The sequence below is a fragment of the Nicotiana tomentosiformis genome, chromosome 5, assembly GCF_000390325.3.
Source record: "Nicotiana tomentosiformis chromosome 5, ASM39032v3, whole genome shotgun sequence".
NCBI lineage: Eukaryota > Viridiplantae > Streptophyta > Magnoliopsida > Solanales > Solanaceae > Nicotiana > Nicotiana tomentosiformis.
In genome coordinates this window covers 111,001,068-111,021,290 of record NC_090816.1, presented here as the reverse complement: position 1 = coordinate 111,021,290, position 20,223 = coordinate 111,001,068, and positions in this window count along the sequence as shown.

Below are 20,223 nucleotides of genomic sequence, written 5' to 3'. Positions count from 1 at the left end.
AATAATATTTTTGGTTCTAAAACAAACTTTATTGACATTTTCCTTCAATACAAGGAGAGGGTAAATGCTAGATAACTTTCATAAGTCATAACTAAGGAAAATGTGATAATATGGAAGGGGCACAAATGAAATTTTCCTCCAAAATCCAATACTTTTATACATAAATATTTGTGTGGTATTAAGGAGAAGAAATATAAAGATGTGGGAGGAGATAATTTGGAGGAAATCGTGTAGAAGGAAATTTGTGTTTGTGGTACATAGACACAGAGACTATTCTCCAACGCCAAAGTAAATGATTCCAACCTGTCATTATGTGCCACGTGGTGGGAAAATGCAAGATCGTGCATCAACCACGCAGTTATAGATATGACTGAGACATCAATTTTTTGTAATTTTGTTAACACATAACAATGAGAACATCCCTAGTGTGTGGTTCATGACCTTTTAGCGTTTTTCCTCGGCTCAACTCATTGGGCCTAAAGTCAAAAAAAGGCCAATTATTCTTTTTTAATTAAAAAATTAATTTAAATAGTCATCCATTCAAAAAGATTATTGATAGATATATAATATATGTATATGTAAAACATATATAATTTATTTATAATCTATGTATGCCTTCTGCTATCAAGTGTTAACATTTTTGTCGAGAGGCCTATTACGTCACTTCCCTTTCTTTTGTGTAGAAATGGCGTGGGATAGCCATTTTTTAACATGATATTTAGTTTTTATCCAGTATTTTTAATGTTGAGCAAAATTAGCCATTACTCTATTAAAACTAATACGAAATGATGTTATTACCCTTTCTTCATGAGTGCTGTGTAAATATTAAGGACATGGTGTACCTAACATTTACACTGCACACATGAAGTTACGGACGCCATGTCCTTAACATTTACACTGCACATATGAAGTTACGGACATGATGTCCTAAAGTTTAACAACGGAAGATGCAAATACAAGACACTTTATCATTAATATTTACACAGCATTCATGAAGTTAAGGACACCATGTCCTTAATATTTACACAACGCTCATAAAGTTAAGGACATTATGTCCTTAACATTTACACTGCACATATGCAGTTAAGGACACGAGGTCCTAAAGTTTAACAACAGAAGATGCAAATACAAGTTAAGGACATTATGTCCTTAACATTTACACTACACACATGAAGTTAAGGACGACATGTCCTTAACATTTAGACTGCACATATGAAGTTAAGGGCATGATGTCCTAAAATTTAACAACGGAAGGTGCAAATACATGACACTTTGTCCTTAATATTTATACATCATTCATAAAGTTAAGGACACCATGCCCTTAATATTTACACAACACTCATAAAGTTAAGGACACTGTGTCCTTAACACTTAACTGTACACATGAAGTTAAGGACACCATGTCCTTAACATTTACACTGCACATATAAAATTAAGGACATGAGGTCCTAAAATTTAACAACAGAATGTGCAAATACAAGTTAAGGATATTATGTCCTTAACATTTACACTGCACACGTGAAGTTAAGGATGCCATGTCCTTAACATTTACACTGCACATATAAAGTTAAGGACATGATGTCCTAAAGTTTAACAACGGAAAGTGCAAACACAGGACACTTTGTCCTTAATATTTACACAACACTCATGAAGTTAAGGACACCATGCCCTTAATATTTACACATCACCCATGTCTAGTACATGGATATTTTCGTCCGGACGGGTAAAAATTTATTAAGCACTAGCTAAAGAGTAAATACATTTTAAACAATGTCTAAAGAGTAAAGACATCTCTAATTAGTGGCTAATTGTGCACTTACCCCTTCTTTTGTCTTTCTTTCTCATTAAAGCTTATCCATAGTAAACCAAGGCCAAATTGGTATTAAAGTGAAAGAATTAATCCAAATAGCCGCTCACACAACCACTTAAATTAAAAATAGTTAGTGGAGGTATAATATATGTATAATTTATGTATAATCAATATATAAACTATGTATATGATAAGAAAAAGTAAAACAATTAAAATTACCGGCTACTTGTGTAAAGATCCCATTAAAGTGTGCACACAGTTTTGCCTATTTACATATTGGGCTCCACGGCAAATCTAGCTCCAGTTCAAATGGAGATGCTAACAGTCCATTGATATTTCAGCATGGGCTAACATACGATTTGGACCAAAATTTTGTAATTTTCTAAGACATGACATTGAGACCATCTCAAAGTGTGTGGTTCACTGATTCATGACCTTTTAGGGGTCGTTTGGTTCAGTTCTAGAATATCTCATGGAATTAGAGTTTTGAGATATTTCATGGGATTATCAAGTTTACCTCAACAACAACCTAGTTGAATTTCACAAGTGAAGTATGGGGAGAATAGTATGTACGCAAACCTTACCCCTACCCTGGGAAGGTAGAGATGTTGTTTTCAATAGACTTTCAGCTCAAGAAAGAGAGAAAAATAGTGAAAACAAGTAATATCAACAAATAGGCCAGAAGGATAGTGTCAACAATTAATTTTACCGTGTATATGGGATAATTAGTACCATCATTTTGGTATAAAATTTATACCGGTATTAGCTAATACTCACAACCGAACATGCAATAACTATAATACCAAATTTTATACCGGGATTAATATTCTTATCCCGATAATCAAAAGACCTCTTAGCATTTTCCATTGGCTCAACTCAATGGGACTAAAAGTCAAAGAAAGGCTACTTCTTTGTCTTCTTTTATCATCAAAGCTTGTCTACAACAAAAATTAGGCCAAATTGGTAATAAATTGTGGACAAAGTTTTATCCATTTACATATTGTGCTACATAGCAGATCTAGGTCCAATTCAAATGGAGATGCTAATAGCCCATTGATGTTTTGGTCTGGGCTTTAACTTAGCATTTGGGCCTAACATGGATAATTACTGGCCTAAGTTATTCCTCTCTTTTTTGTTTTATTTCAGGTTTTCACTCTTCTCTTTGTTTCAACTCCCCTCGTGGGAGCTTACTCAAAATACCGATATAAATTCGGATAAATGAGAGTGGTTGTGCCAATGCTGACAACCAGTATAAAAATAATCAATTTATAGTGAAATACTCTTTATGTTTGTTTCTATTCAAATGTTAGAATAATAAGAGGAGATTTCATTTATCGTCCAGAGAACTGCACAAAAGAGTTACCTCATGCTGAGTTATTTAGATTCAAAATAGGTGACTTGTAATATGCTCAAAAGAGGAGGAAAAGGGAAATTAGTTCTTCAAGTTTTATGTTTCCTTTTATGTTTGGTGGCACATTGGATATAGGCTGTCTACTTCATAAAAGTTATGAACAAATGAGCAAAATAATAAAAGCACTTTCTGAAAACGAGATCACTATGAGACTTTAAAAACAAAAAATAAACATCTAAAATTTAAAAGCAAAAAAAAAAAAGAAAAAAAAAGGGGGAATGACTTATGAGGCAATTTCACTTTTAGCCACCGGGCTGAAACTTTTGACAAGTTCTAGCCCCAAATCTATTATGCAATTTGAAGCCAAAAACTAATTATAACAACTAGCGAAATAAAAATCCCAGTAGTCGCATTCTAAACCCATGTCAAGTATTTCAAGTGATTTTTTATCTTAAAAATCTCATTTACAGTAATAAAAAATATATCCTCAGTCCAAAGTAATGTAAAGTATAAAACTATTTCAGTCAAATAAATTTTCAATTACACAACAGAACAATTCGTTCAAAAGTCTAAAAAAATGGTGAATTAAAAAAAAAAAAAACTTCAAATAAGAAAAACTTACTTAAAAACTCAACTCAAGAAGAAAAAATGCATACAGATAACAAGATTATATGTGTGTGTGAGAGAGAGATGTACATTTCACAATGTATACAAGATATACTTAAGAAGCACAAACACACTCGGATACACTCAATATACACAAATAACATACTGCTAAACTTATTATACATTGCATATATAGTTTTAATATTGTATAACAATGTCTTTACAATTTCTATATAAAATTAATATACAAGTACCATGTATATACAACTTTATATGAGTGTATATATAATTTTTATACTAAACTATAACTTTATACAACTTTTAAGAATTAACTAAAAGAGAAAAAAAAGTGAAAGACTGAGAATTCATACAAAACATTTATTACAAAAAGAAGAAGAAACCCAACTGTCTTCTCCACAACCACCAAACTACTTCCTATTATACACAAATTACAATCCCCTTTTTATCTTTTACAAAAAAGAATTAAATTTTTAGTGATCCAATCTAGAAAAATATAATATTGCATAAGCAAAAATATCAATGATATAAGAAGAAGAGGAAGAAGGTGATGTATAGATTGTACACGTACTATACATATTATACACTAGTATAGCGTGTATAGACACTTTTTTATACATTGTTGAACAATATATATATTTTTTATACACTTAAAATATACAATACCCTCGGAATACACTAAGAATACATTATCAAACGCGGAAAATACTGTGTATAAAACCTTTAAATACTGTATAACTGTAAATATACATCTTCCATACACATATAATAATTTATATACAAATTTTATACAAACGTATACTTGCACAATATGTATCACTCATCTATACATTATGTATATAATTTGTATATACTATACTATATACATATTGTGTAGTATATATACACTATATAATCATATATATAAAACATTCAATATACGCTTTGGACACACAAACACGTTCGGAATACACTCAATATATACAAAGTACATTGCCAAACTTAGGATATAATGTATATATAACTTTTATACATAGCATAATAATATACATATAACTTTTATATAAAACTATAATACAAATTATCGTATATCTGTACAACTCTATATATGTGTATATAAAATATGTAATACATTATATAACTGTGTATATATATATATATATATATATATATATATATATATATATACAAAATTACTTATAAGTATCATCCAACTACCATATTAAATCCAGACCCACTATCGAAGTGTTATCACTTTTAGCCCGCACCAAAAACTAATTACATATGATAGTCGAAAAAGTATATAAAATTGTATAATTTTTATATATAACATAAATAATGTATATATATACAAACAATATACAGTTTTTATATATTTTTCGGCTATTATTTTTACAATGACTATACAATGTCATTTTTCTCCATCGGATACTCACTGTAAAAGATCTTCACTCACAAAACACTATTATGACCCGAGGAAGAAGAAGAAGAAGAAGCTTGACTAGAAAACCCACGACTTTTGCTGCCACTCTTGTATCATGCATCGTAATTGAGTAAATCTTTTTAAGAATTGAATTAAAAAATTTGTGATCTTTCTAGGTACTCAAACAAGCTTTTTCAGTGTGAAGTAAAAAATAAAGAAAAAAAAATATAGATCTAAAATGGGAGATAGAGAATGAAAGGAAAATGAAAAATAATAACCAAATAAAGAAAAAAGGAAGACGAAGAAGACACAGAGAAAGAAAGAGGTGAGAAAGAGGGTGAGAAAGAAAGAGGAAAGGATTGAAAGTGGTAATGGGAAGAAAGATCTGTATATTGGATAGAATGAAAGAAAGATAAAAAAGGCGGGAATAAATGTGGTCGTGGCAAGATAAATGCATTGAAAATAGATAATGTATACAAGTTGCAAATAAATTGGACCTTCGGGTCAGTAATGAAAATATGGGCTAATAAAATCTTTGAGTGGCCATGCAATGTTATTTTCTCATGACTTATTTCTCAACCCACTAATTATTACCTTCGTGCACTTAAGAAGATAGTATTTGTTTTGTTAATGGATATTGCAGTTGGGGCTTTGGACAAGTTTCAGCCATATTCTAACCGGGTCACTTGCATTTATACCCAGTTTTTGGGTCACCATTGAAATTATACTCACTTTGTATAAAATTTTACAAGTGTACCCACTTTAGGATTAACTTCAGACTTATCAGGTCTGAAGTTAAAAATAATTAATCAGAAATGCAATGCACTAAAGGCCAATTAAGTTTAAAGTGCAAAAAATATAATTCAGATGCACTTAAGGGCAAATAGGTGTGAAGTGAAAAATTTGCATTTAAGACTAAATAGGTTTGAAGTGCAACCAATATTTTCATACACTTAAGGCCAAATAGATCTTAAGTGCAAATAACCAAGAAACAGAAACTTGTTCTTCGAACTTCAACAATCTAACACACGATTCAATACCTAAATCTACTCCAAATGAGCTCCAATTTGAAACATAACCTCCAAATATCATAAAGAATAATTCAATCATCAAGTTGTCAAAACAACAACAAATCTAACTACCTCATTTTGCAATTAAGAAGAAGAAAAGAAGAAGAAGAATCCCTAAGCAATAGCAAAAAAAAGAGCGTCACAACAACTCACTGCTGGAAAATACTATAAACCATCTTAAAAACTTGCTCACAAACACCATTCACTGTCACCTTTGTTTTCACAACGAAGAAGAAGAAGAAGAAGAAAGAGAGGAAGAAGAAGGAGGATGAGGATGAGGACGAGGAAAAAGCCTGAAGTTGTCTATACTTTAGGTACTAGTAATTTATTTTTAAATGGGTACAAGTTAAATGGGGGAGACCAAATAGGGCGCCCCATGAAATTTTTACATTCTAACTTCTATGATGGTCTCTCTCGGCCAAAGCTCTAGTTGACACTATATTTGGGCCAACTAATATCCAATCCCTAAATCTAAGGGATCTTTACACAAATAGCCGTCCATATTCATTATTTATTATTTCTAACCATATACAGAATTTATACATTGATGATATATAATTATACATATATAATACATAAATTATGTATATTATACCTCCACCGACTATTTTTAGTTCAAGCGCTGGGTTGATGGCTATTTGGGTTAATTCTTCTAAATCTAATGTGAAAATTTCTCTTGCTACTAATAAATTATTTCGATCATGATTTAAAAATCTTTTTTAACAATATGAAAATCTTATGAGAAAACGTTAAACTGTTTAATGTTTTGTAAGTAAACTGAAAATTATATAAGCAAATATTAGACCCGAGTCTAACCTTGTCCAAAACGGATAATCTTTTAAGGGCTATATGCACACAACTTTTATAATAGGGATAAAATCTAAACAGTGGTCTAAAACTAAAAGGGACATTTGCATTAATCAGCCAAATCTAATAGGTCAAGTTGGGCCTTGGCCTAGAATTAATTTTAATTTGAGGCAATTTCACTTTTGGCCGCTCGACTGAAACTTTTGACAATCTCTAGCCCACAGATCTATTATGCAATTTGAAGCCAAAAACTAATTATAATAGCTAGCCGGTGAAATAAAAATATCACTAGTCGCATTCCAAACCCATGTGAAGTATTTCAAGTCCAAAGCAATGTAAAGTATAAAACTATTTCAGTCAAATACGTTTTTAATTACACAAACATAACAATTCAGTAAAAAAAACTAAAAACTGGTGAATTCAAAAAAAAAAAATTCAAAAGAGAAAAACTTACTTAAAAACTCAACTCAGGAAGAAAAAATATACACAGATAACAAGATTATATGTGCATGAGAGAGAGAGAGAGAAGCACATTTCGCAATGTATACAAGATATACTTTAGATACATAAACACACTAAGATACACTCAATATACACAAATGACACACTACCAAACTTCGTATACATTGCATATATAGTTTTTAACATTGTATAACGATGTCTTTACAACTTCTATATAAAATTAATATGCAAGTACCATGTACATACAACTTTATATTAATGTAGATACAATTTTTATACAAAACTACAACTTTTATAAAACTTTTAAGAATTAACTAAAATATAAAAAAAATAAAAGAGTGAGAATTTATACAAAAATTTTATTACAAAAAAGAAGAAGAAATAGTAAAGTAGGAATGAGAAGAAGAAAAAAACAAAAAGGAAATAAGATCTAAAAGTGAAAAAGAAAAAAAGCGCTGAGAGTATTTGTGAGAGAAAGATTATACACTTTATATATAAAATATATATTAATTATTCACTTTATATACATATTATAAATTATATACGCACTGTATATATATAATACAATGTATATACACTTTATATATAAAATTATATGAACATTGAATGTGTATAAATAGTGCATATGCATTCTATCAGTATAAATACACCGTTCATACAAACGTGCTTATATAATTATACACATTATATATAATATTGTCAATACTCACCGTAGCCACTATAATCTTTCACATCCAATTTTGTATAATACGGGTATAATAAATATATCATCAGTGTATAATGTATACACAGTGATTATACACATATTACACAATTATGATACAAGAATTATACGATATATAAATAAAGCAGCATTGACAGTAATAGAGGACAACCAACCTTGCAGAAATTTTTTTTTCTCCGGTAGTGGCCATTTTATTTCCTCCATCTCTCATTCTCATAAAACTCATACAAAAAATGCCATGCAATACCATATCTGAAGTGAAAAGAAAGCGAAAAAGGAGGCAACCACCGTCAGAATTTTGTCGGAAATTACACAAAGAAGATAGTATTTTTTTTTCATCTAAGTGTAGGAAGAGAAAATTGTAAAAATAAAAAAGAGAGAGAAAAAAAAATGGTGTGTTGCTGTCGTTATAGTGGAAGAGAAGAAAAAAAAGAAGAAGAAGATAGGAGTGAAAAAAGGAGGAGATAAGAAGAGAGGGAAAATAAGGTTGAAGAAAGAAAAATATGAGGAGGAGGAGAGAGAGAGAGGGGAGAAGTAAGCGGCTGAAAGAGGAAAGAAATAATGGAATTTCAGGGTTTTGGCTATAAGTCGATATTAAGTTGGTAATAAAGGCTAAAAGGGGTAACTTGGGTAAAGTAGGGCCATTATTTTTGTAACGACCCAACCGGTCATTTTGCCTTCTAGGACCCTGTTCCCCTAAATAAGACTCTCTGTATGTGCTTTTGCTGTTTTATGACTTGCGGGGATGGTTAGTTCAGGAATTGGAAGGGTTCGGGATGAAATCGGAACACTTGGTTCCTTAGTTTGGCTTTAAAGGCTAAGTTTGACTTCGGTCAACGTGTTGAGTAAACGACCTCGAAATCGGAATTTGACAGTTCCAATAGGTTCGTATGATGATTTTGGACTTGGGCGTATGTTCGAATCGGGTTTTGGACGACCCGAGAGCGTTTCGGCGCTGAATAGTGAAAGTTGGCTATTTGAAGGTTTAAACTTCTTCAAATTTGGTTTGGAGTAGGTTTTGGAGTAATCAAGGCCCGTTTGCAATTCTAAGCCTAGGAATAGTTCCGTATGGTGATTTAAGACTTGTACGCAAAATTTGGTGTCATTCCGAGTAGTTTAAGTATGTTTCGGCACGTTCGGAGTAAGCTTGAAGAACTTGAAGTTTTTAAGTTGAATCAATTTGGTTTGAGGTATGATTCTTAGTTTTGATGTTGTTTTATGCGTTCCGAGAGTTTGAGCGAGTCCGTTTTATGATTTTAAACTTGTTGGTATGTTCGGACAGGCCCCGGGGCCTCAGATGTTAATCGGTCGAGGCTCGGACCAAGCTTCTACTGTAATCGCACCAGCGCTTGGCCAGTCGCAAGTGCGAGCTCGCAGAAGCGGACCAGCTAGGGCCAGAGATCGCAGGAGCGGAGTTTTTGGCGCACCTGCAAGCGCGCAGGTATGAAGGAAGAGAGCGCAGAAGCGGCACGGGCCACAAGTGCAGAAGTATCATCGCAGAATCGGACGCGCAAAAGCGATCCTTTGGTCCGCATGTGCGGAGTTTGGCCAGCTGGGGAGGACCGCACCTGCGAGAATATTTTCGCAGAAGTGGAAGCGCAGGTGCGGCAGTGACTTCACAGGACCTGCTGGGCAGAATGTCTTTAAACGGGGCTCAGCCATTTTTAGTCCATTTTCTCCATTCTTGGGCGATTTTGGAGCTTCTTGAGAGGGGTATTTACCTAGCAACTTTGAGGTAAGTAATTTCTACACAATGTGAGTTAAATACATAGATTATGGGTAGATTTAACATGAAAAATTTGGGAAATCATGGGTTTAGATGAAAAACCTAGGTTTTGATAAAAATTAAGATTTAACCACGAAAATAGCTAAGGAATTGAGTGAAAATTATACATTTGAGTTAGTAAGTTTATGGGTAACAACTTTCTTCGAAAATTTCCGGAATCCGGGCACGTGGGCCCAGGGATAAATTTTAGGCATTCTTCAATTGAGATTGGGTAACCACTTTAATAGCTAGAATATGAACTTTTGAGCTTGTATTGATTATTTTATATAATATTTGACTAGTTTCGGGTCGTTTGACACCAAGTTGAGGGTTTAAAGCACAATTGTGGACCGGAAAGTAAGCTTTGAGACAAGGTAAGTCTCTTGTCTAACCTTGTAAGAGAGAATTCTCCCCATAGGCGATTTAAATTATTATTATTTGCTTCTAATTGTGGGGGCTACGTACGCACGAGGTGACGAGAGTCCGTGCGTAGCTACTATTCATGCTAATGTCCACGTAATCTAGGACCCAAATCATGGATTACTTGAAATGTTGGCACCCTACTTGTTAATTAAAGTACCTAAATTACATAGAACTTGTTGATTAAATTGTGGAAGACCATTAATGGAATTTGTGGTACCTTGTGTATTAGCCTTTAATAACGGTTGAGACAAATGGTTATAAATTATCCTCTCTTCTTGTGGAGTATGCCGAACGCCTCTGCAGTAGATAGATGCATCTATGGTTCGTGCCGCTCGACCTTCGGTAGTGTACATATTATTCTGGATCGGGTCGTACGACCTCAGCATAAATCGTGCTTGATAGTACTTGGTGCCTAACCATACCTTATACTATATTGTGGTTTGAACGGTTACGATTTGTAAAGAAAGTGATCTATCTGAGATTATTACGAATTGTGGAAGAACTATTTGCTCCTGCTTGTTGATGAGTTATTATTATTACATGCATTACTCATGTTATTTAGAAATTTCTTTATTCATATTGTTAGCCCATAGTAAGTGTTGAAGTCGACCCCTCGTCACTACTTCTTCGAGAAAAGACTTGATACTTACTGGGTACACGTTTTTACGTACTCATGCTACACTTGCTACACTTTTTGTGCAGGATCTGAGATAGGTGCATCAGGCGGTCCTATCGGCGCATATCCCAGATATCCCGAGGCTTAGTGGTGAAATGCTTCCTGAGCTATTCTGCAGCCCCTAGAGTCTCTTTTTTGTATTTGTGTTCTGTCTATTTTATGTTCAGACAGTAGTTAGAATTTTGTATAATCTACTAGAAGCTCATATACTTGTGACCCCAGGTCTTGGAACACACACTAGTAGAATTGTGGTTTTGAACTACTAATTGGTTTTATTTATTTAAATCTTTAATTTTCTTAAATTTGCAAATAATGAAAGTTTAATTACTCGTAAACTTATTAAAAGAGGAAATATATGTCTAATTCACTAGCTGGCTTGCCCAGCGGTAATATTGGGCGCCATCATGACCTATAGTTGAAATTGGGTCGTGATAACATGGTCTCAGAGCACTAGGTTCACGTAGGTCTCATAAGTTATGAGCAGGCCTAATAGAGCCTTACGGATCGATGCAGAGACGTCTGTACTTATCTTCGAGAGGCTATAGGGTATTAGGAAACTACTCTTTCTTCATCTCCTATCGTACAGTTGATGTAGTACTAAGTATTTTTCTCTCATTCTCTCACAGATGGTGAGAACGCGCACAACGGATGTACCAGACCATGGATGAGCTGCTCCCCCTGTAGCTAGAGGCTGATATAGAGGCCGAGGGAGGGATCCATTTCGTGGTAGAGGACGAGGGTGTCCTAGAGTTACTCCAGTTACACCACCAGTGGATCCAATAGAGGATCTCATTATTGAGGATGAGGGTGATGTGCCTGCACCAGGACCAGCCCCAGTGGATTTCATGTCCGCACCGGGATTCCAAGAGGTCATGGGCCGTATGCTACGGTTCATGGATTCTATGACTCAGGCTCCTTTATTTCCAGTAGACCTTGCCATATCTCAGGCGGAAGGGGGAGCACAAACCCCTACCGCTCAGGCTCCAAGGCACGCAACTGTCGTATATCAGACCCCGGCACACTGCCTGTGGGCGGAGCTCATCCAGTTGCAGCAGCCATACTCGAGCCTATACTAGTTGCACCCGGTGATCCGCATAGGCTATTGGACAGATGGACCCGGATACAACCTCCTATCTTCGGAGGTGAGCGACACGAGGCACCCCATGACTTTATCGACCGGTTTAGGGACATACTACACAATATAAGGATATTGGAGTCTCACGGGGTGAATTTCACTACTTTCCAGCTGGAGGGCAGGGCCCGTAGATAGTGGCAGTCTTATCTTCTTGGCAGACCATCAGGTTCTCCTCCCATGACTTGGGACCAATTCACACGCCTCTTCTTGGACAGATATATTCCACCCTCTCAGAGGGAAGAGTTGCGATTTTAGTTGGAGCAGCTCGAGCAGGGCCAGATGTCAGTGATCGACTATGAGGCGAGATTCTCTGAGTTGTCTCGTCATGCACTTATGATACTTTCGACCGATGCAGAGAGGGTGCGGAGGTTCGTTGCAGGATTGCACTCTACCGGCCAGGACACTATGGCCCGAGAGGTTGAGATGGGGACTTCTTACTAGCTAGTTGTAGAGATAACTCGGAGGATCGATGGCACACGTCAGTATGCTGGGGAGCAAGCTACTAGGGATAAGCGGTTCCGGTATTCTGGGGAGTTCAGTGAAGCCCCGGTTGGGGGTAGGGGTCAGTTCGTCAGGGGTCAGTCTAGCAGGCCTACATATCCAGCACCGCCTCCTCCTCGGGGTGCTCCAGTACGACCTTATTTCAGTGCCATGCCGGATAGTTCTTACCATACTCCAGCTATTCAGGGATCCTCTAGTGGGTATTCAGGCCATCAAGGTCAGACTTCAGGTCAGCAGTCCACCGTATCGAGAGGTTGTTTCGAGTGCGGGAATCTCATCCATGTGTGGAGGTTCTGCCCCCGGCTTCGGGGCAAGACAGTGCAACAAGTTCAGCAACCTATGATTACAGCACCAATTGTTCCATCAGCCGTCCAGCCGCCTAGGGGCGGAGGGTAGGTGGGTAACAGTCGTCCTAGAGGTGGAGGCTAGCCATGTGGGGTCCAGCGAGGGGGCGCTCCAGCCAGATTTTATTAATTTTCCATCCCGACCAGATGTAGTGGCCTCAGATGCCGTGATTACATGTACTATTTCTGTCTGCGGTATGGATGCTTCGGTACTATTTGATCCAGGGTCTACGTATTCATATGTTTTATCTCTGTTTGCTCATTTCTTGGGTGTTCATCGTGAGTCCTTGGGTACTCTTGTGTATGTGTCCACACCATTGGGTGATTCTGTTGTTGTGGATCAGATCTACCGGTCCTACATTGTTACGTTCTGTGGTTATGAGACTAGGGTAGATCTTCTGCTGCTTGATATGACCGACTTTGAGGTTATCCTGGGCATGGATATCTCCATACCATGCCATCCTTGATTGCCATGCCAAGACTGTTACCTTGGCGATGCCAGAGTTGCCTAGATTGGAGTGGAAGGGTTCGTCTATCTGTACACCTAATCGAGTTATTTCTTTCATGAAGGCTCAACACATGGTCGAGAAGGGATGCTTGGCCTATCTAGCCTATGTTCGGGATACTACCACCGAGACTCCGACGATTGATTCAGTGCCCGTGGTCCGAGAGTTCTCCGATGTGTTTCCTTCTGATCTTCCAGGCATGCCACCAGATCGTGATATCCATTTCTCTATTGATTTGGCTTTAGGTACCCAGCCTATATCTATTCCACCGTACCACATGGCTCCGAGAGAGCTGAAGGAGTTGAAAGAACATCTTGCGGAGTTGCTAGCAAAGGGGTTCATCAGACCAAGTATATCACCTTAGGGTGCACCAGTGTTATTTGTGAAGAAGAAAGATGGGACTATGTGGATGTGCATTGATTACTACCAGTTGAACAAAGTTACCATCAAGAACAAGTACCCGTTGCCGCGGATTGATGATTTGTTTGACCAGTTGCAGGATGCCAGGGTGTTCTCTAAGATCAATTTGAGATCAGGGTACCATCAGTTGAAGATTCGGGATTCGGATGTTCCGAAGACTGCTTTCCGGACTAGATATGGCCATTATGAGTTTTTAGTAATGTCCTCTGGCTTGACTAACGCCTCAGCGACGTTTATAGATTTGATGAACAGGGTGTTCGGGCCGTATATTTATTCGTTTGTCATTATCTTTATTGATGACATTTTGATCTACTCGCGTAGCATGGAGGAGCACGAGCAGCATCTGAGATTGGTACTCCAGACCTTGCGGGAATAAAAGTTATATGTTAAGTTCTCCAAGTGTGAGTTCTGGCTAGATTCAGTGGCGTTCTTGGTACATGTTGTATCGGGAGAGGGTATTAAGGTTGATCCCAAGAAGATCGAGGTATTTCAAAGTTGGCCTCATCCTACCACAGCGACTGAGATCAGGAGCCTCCTGGGGTTAGCAGGGTATTATCGTCGGTTCGTGGAGGGTTTCTCATCTATTGCAACACCTTTGACTAGATTGACCCAGAAGGGTACTCCGTTTTGTTGTTCCGATGATTGTAAGGCGAGCTTTCAGAAGCTCAAGACAACTTTGACTATGGCACCGGTTCTGGTGTTGCCTTCCGGTTTGGGGATGTATACTATGTATTGCGATGCTTCACGCATTGGTTTGGGTTGTGTATTGATGCAGGAGGGACGGGTTACCGCATATGCTTCACATCAGCTGAAGACCCCCGAGACGAATTACCCTTCATCCGATTTGGAGTTGGCCGTGATTGTTCATGCTGTTAAGATCTGGAGGCATTATCTTTATGGGGTGTCCTGTGAGTTTTACACCGATCATCACAACCTACATCATTTGTTCAGACAGGGGGATCTCAATTTGAGGCAGCGCAGGTGGCTTGAGTTACTGAAGGATTATGATATCACCATCCTTTATCATCCGGGCAAAGCGAATGTAGTTGCAGATGCCTTGAACAGAAAGGCGGAGAGTATGGGTAGTTTGGCCTTCATTTCAGTAGAGGAGAAGCCACTAGCTTTGGACATTAAGTCCTTGGCTAACATATTTGTGAGGTTGGATATTTCAGAGCCCAACCGAGTTCTTGCATGTATCGTTGCCCAATCTTCACTATTTGAGCAGATCAAAGCTCGCCAGTTTGATGATCCACACTTGTTGGTTCTCCAAGAAACGGTACTATGGGGTAGTGCCAAGGAGGTTACTATGGGAGAAGATGGTGCTTTATGACTCCAGGGTCGCCTATATGTTCCGAATATTGATGGCTTGAGGGAGAAATTCTAGAGGAGGCACATAGTTCTCGGATTCTATTCATCCAGATATGACGAAGATGTATTGTGACCTGAGGCAGCATTATTGGTGGCGGCAGATGAAGAATGGCATAGTTGAGTCTGTTGCGAGGTGCCTAAATTTCCAGTAGGTTAAGTATGAGCACCATAGGCCAGGTGGCCTACTCCAGCAGATGACTATACCTGAGTGGAGGTAGGAGCACATTACTATGGATTTCGTAGTTGGGTTGCCGCGGACCTTGAGAAAGTTTGATGCAGTTTGGGTCACTGTCGAAAGGTTGACCAAGTCGGCACACTTCATTCTGATTGTGACTATGTATACTTCAGAGAGGTTGACCCAGATTTATATTCAGGACATAGTTCGGTTACATGGCATTCCTGTTTCTAACATATCAGATAGAGGCCCTCAGTTTACTTCACATTTCTAGAGAGCAGTACAGAGTGAGTTGGGGACCCGGGTAGAGCTCAACACAACTTTTTCATCCGCAGATCGACGGGCAGTCAGAGCGGACAATTCAGAACTTGGAAGATATGCTCAGAGCATGTGTGATTGACTTCAGAGGGCAGTGGGATCGATTCTTGCCTTTGTCTGATTTTGCTTACAACAACAGTTATCAGTCCAGAATCGAGATGGCTCCATTTGAGGCTTATATGGTCGGCGATGTCATCTCCCATCGGATGGTTTGAGCGTGATGAGGCTAAGTTATATGGTACTGATCTGGTTAAGGATGCCTTGGAAAAGGTAAAGTTGATTCAGGAGCGACTTCGCATAGCACAGTCCAGACAGAAGAGTTACGCGGATCAGAAGGCACGTGATTTATCATTTATGGTGGGCGAGAAGGTTTTCTTGAAAGTCTTGCCAATGAAGGGAATCATGAGGTTCGGGAAGAAAGGCAAGTTGAGCCCAAGGTTTATAGGCCCATTTGAGGTGTTGAGACGAGTTAGATAGGTTGCTTATGAGCTTGCTTTGCCTCCAAGTCTATCTGGAGTTCATCTGGTTTTCCACGTGTCTATGCTCCGGAGGTATCATGCCGATAGGTCGCATATGATAGACTACATCACAGTTCAGTTAGATGAGAGCCTAGGTTATGTGGAGGATCCAGTTGCCATTGTTGATAGGTAGGTTCACCAGTTGAGGTCCAAGAGGATCTCCACGGTAAAGGTTCAGTGAAGGGGACAACCAGTCGAGGAGGCAACTTGGGAGGCCGAGTAGGACATGCGGAGTAGATATCCTCACTTATTCAACACTCCAGGTATGCTTCTAAACCCGTTCGAGGACGAATGTTTGTTTAAGAGGTGGAGAATGTAATGACCCAACCGTTCGTTTTGCCTTCTAGGACCCCGTTCCCCTAAATAAGACTCGCCGTATATACTTTTGCTATTTTATGACTTGCGGGGATGGTTAGTTCAAAAATTGGAAGGGTTCAGGTTGAAATCGGACCAAGCTTGGACTTACGATCAGCAGTTGAAGCTTCCAGCTTCTGCTGCAATTGCACCTGCGCTTGGCTAGCCGCAGGTGCAAGCTCGTAGAATCGAGCCACAAGCCACAGAAGCGGACCAGCCAGGGGCAACCCAGAGATCACATGAGCGTAGTTTTTGGTGCACCTGCGAGTGCGCAGGTGCGAAGGAAGAGAGAGCAGAAGCGGCACAGGCCATAGGTACGGAAGTATCGTCGCAGAAGCGGACGCTCAGAAGCGGTCCTTTGGTCCACAGGTACGGAGTTTGGCCAGCTGGGGAGGACCGCACCTGCGAGAATATTTTCGCAGAAGTGGAAGCGCAGGTGCGGCAGTGACTTCACAAGTGCGAAAGACCTGCTGGGCAGCATGTCTTAAAACGGGGCTCAGCCATTTTTGAGCCCATTTTCTCCATTCTTGGGCGATTTTGGAGCTTCTCGAGAGGGGTATTCACCTAGCAACTTTGAGGTAAGTAATTGCTACACAATGTGAGTTAAATACATAGATTATGGGTAGATTTAACATGGAAAATTTGGAAAATCATGGTTTTAGATGAAAAACTTAGGTTTTGATAAAAAATGAGATTTAACCAAAAATGAGATTTAACCACGAAAATAGCTATAGAATTGAGTGAAAATTATACATTTGAGTTAGTGAGGTTATGAGTAACAACTTTGTAACGACCCGACCGGTCGTTTTGAGTATTATAACCCCGTTCCCCCATTTACTGCTTAATTTATGCTTTACAGTTGTTTATGACTTACCGGGTTAGTTGGTTCGGGTCCGGAAGGATTTCGGAGTGAAATGAGATACTTAGTCTCTTAATTAAAAACTTAAGTTGAAAAAGTTGACCGGCTATTGACTTATATGTAAACGACCTCGGAATTTAATTCTAACAATTCTAATAGCTCCATATGGTAATTTTAGAATTAGGAGCATGTCCGAAAAATTATTTGGAGGTCCGTAGTGGAATTAGGCTTGAAATGGCGAAAGTCGAATTTGTAGAAAGTTTGACCGGGGGGTTGACTTTTTGATATCGGGGTCGAAATCCGATTTTGAAAATTTTAATAGGTCTGTTATGTCATTTATGACTTGTGTGTAAAATTTGAGGTCAATCGGACTTGGTTTGATAGGTTCCGACGTCATTTGTGGAATCTTGAAATTTCAAAGTTCATTAAGCTTGAATTGGGGTATGATTCGTGATTTTAGTATTGAGGTAATTTGAGGGTTCTACTAAGTTCGTATGATGTTATGGGACTTGACGGTATGTTTGGTTGAGGTACCATGGACCTCAAGTGAGTTTCGGTAGGTTAACAGATCATATTTGGACTTGGCATGTTGGCTGAAGACTGTTGGTGTGATTTTCTAGTTTCCTTCTTTGCGTTCGCGAGGGGGTCTTGCATTCGCGAAGAGGAGCTGGGTTGTCCATCGCATTCGCGATTGGGTATCGCATTCGCGAAGGGAAAAATTAGTGGGCATGTGTTTTTTCCTTCGCGTTCGCGAAGGGTAGCTCGTGTTCGCGAAGAAAAGCTTGCAGTGTCTCGCGTTCGCGAAGAAGAGAGGTCTGGATAGAATGTTTAAGTTCTCCCATTTTCCATTTTTGACGGATTGGAGCTCGGGAAGATGCGATTTTTGGGAGATTTTCAAGGAAAACAACGGGGTAAGTGTTCTTAACTCAATATTGGTTAAATTACCCGAATCCATGGTTGTTTTTAACATTTAATGGGTGAATTAAGTTGAAAAAATTTAGAAAACCCTCTTGGTATAATTTGAAGATTTGAGGGCCGAGTTGAGGTCGGATTTTGGTAAAATTGGTATGGTTAAACTCGTGGTTGAATGGGCTTTCGGATTTTGTAACTTTTGTCGGGTTCAGAGACGTGAGTTTTGAGCTAAATTTCGGATTTTATTGAAAAATTAGTATTTTCTTATGGAATTAATTCCAATAAATCTTATTGACTAAATCGAATTATTTGTGGCTAGATTCGAAGCAGTTGGAGGCCAATTCACGAGGAAAAGACATTGCAGAATAAAGAATTATACGTCTTGAGGTAAGTAACAGTTTTAAATTTGGTCCTGAGGGTATGAAACCCCAGAATATATATTGTGTGATTGGTTTTGAGGTGACGCACATGCTAGGTGACGGGCGTGTGGGGCGTGTACCGTAGGAATTGTGACTTGGTCAAATTTCATGGGACTTTATAGTTGAGTTATATGTTGATATCCATACATTCTCTACGTGTTAGGGAAAATGGAGCTGAGACTCGTATTAAAAATCATGCTTAGACATATGTTGTTATTATTGGTACCTATTGGGGTCATTTCTGTAGTTGAATTATATGTTCAAATTGAAATTTCACATTCAGTCATGTTTATTCATTTCATATCATATCTCAGTCTCTGTTGCTATTTATTAAAATATCATATTATCAATTTTGGGTTGATTATCATGATTTCTGAGAGCCCGAGAGACTGGAGAGGTTGATGACTGAGTGAGGCCGATGGCCTAATTGTGAGGATATTTATGGATCGGGCTGCACGCCGCAACATATTTTTATTGATTTATGCCATGATTGGCTTGATATAGCTCTTGGGCTGAAGGAGCCCCTCCGGAGTCTGTACACACCCCCAGTGAGCGCAGGTACCTACTGAGTGCGAGTGCTGGGTGATAAGTGACTGCGAGGAATGAGCGACTGTGAGGAAAGAGTGACTGTGAAGTTGGAGTGAATGGGAGGACTGAGTGACTGTTACTTTGAGAGAATGCATTGATTTCATTATTTGCTGTATTTCAGCTGTCATATATCACTATTTTTTTGGAAATTTCGGAAAAAACATTATTTTCTGTTTCGGTCAAACTTGATATGAAATTTCAGTGAAATCTTAAATGTTAAACTTGAGAGCATGCCTACTCTTTTATATTGGAAAGTACTGTATTTGGACTTAGCTGAGAAGCTCGTCACTACTTTCAGTTCTTTATTTATTATTGTTACTTACTGAGTTGGTTGTACTCATACTACACCCTACACTTCGTGTGCAGATCCAGGTGATTTCGGATACAGTGGGTGTTGATTCTTGCACACAGTTGACTTTTCGAAGATTCAGAGGTAGCTGCTATGTTTCACAGACCTTGTTTATCCTTCCCTATCCTTTGTTTTATTGTATTTGGTCTTAGATTATTATAGACCACTTTTCAAACTTGTAATGTATAAATGCTCATGTACTCAGTGACACCATGGTTTTGGGTGTGTGTGTATCGGTATTTGCGAGACTTGTGGATTGCGTTTAAATATCATATTTTCAAACTTAAAAGCAATTGTGGTTTATTGAGGTTGTCGGCTTGCCTTGTATCGAGATAGGTTCCAT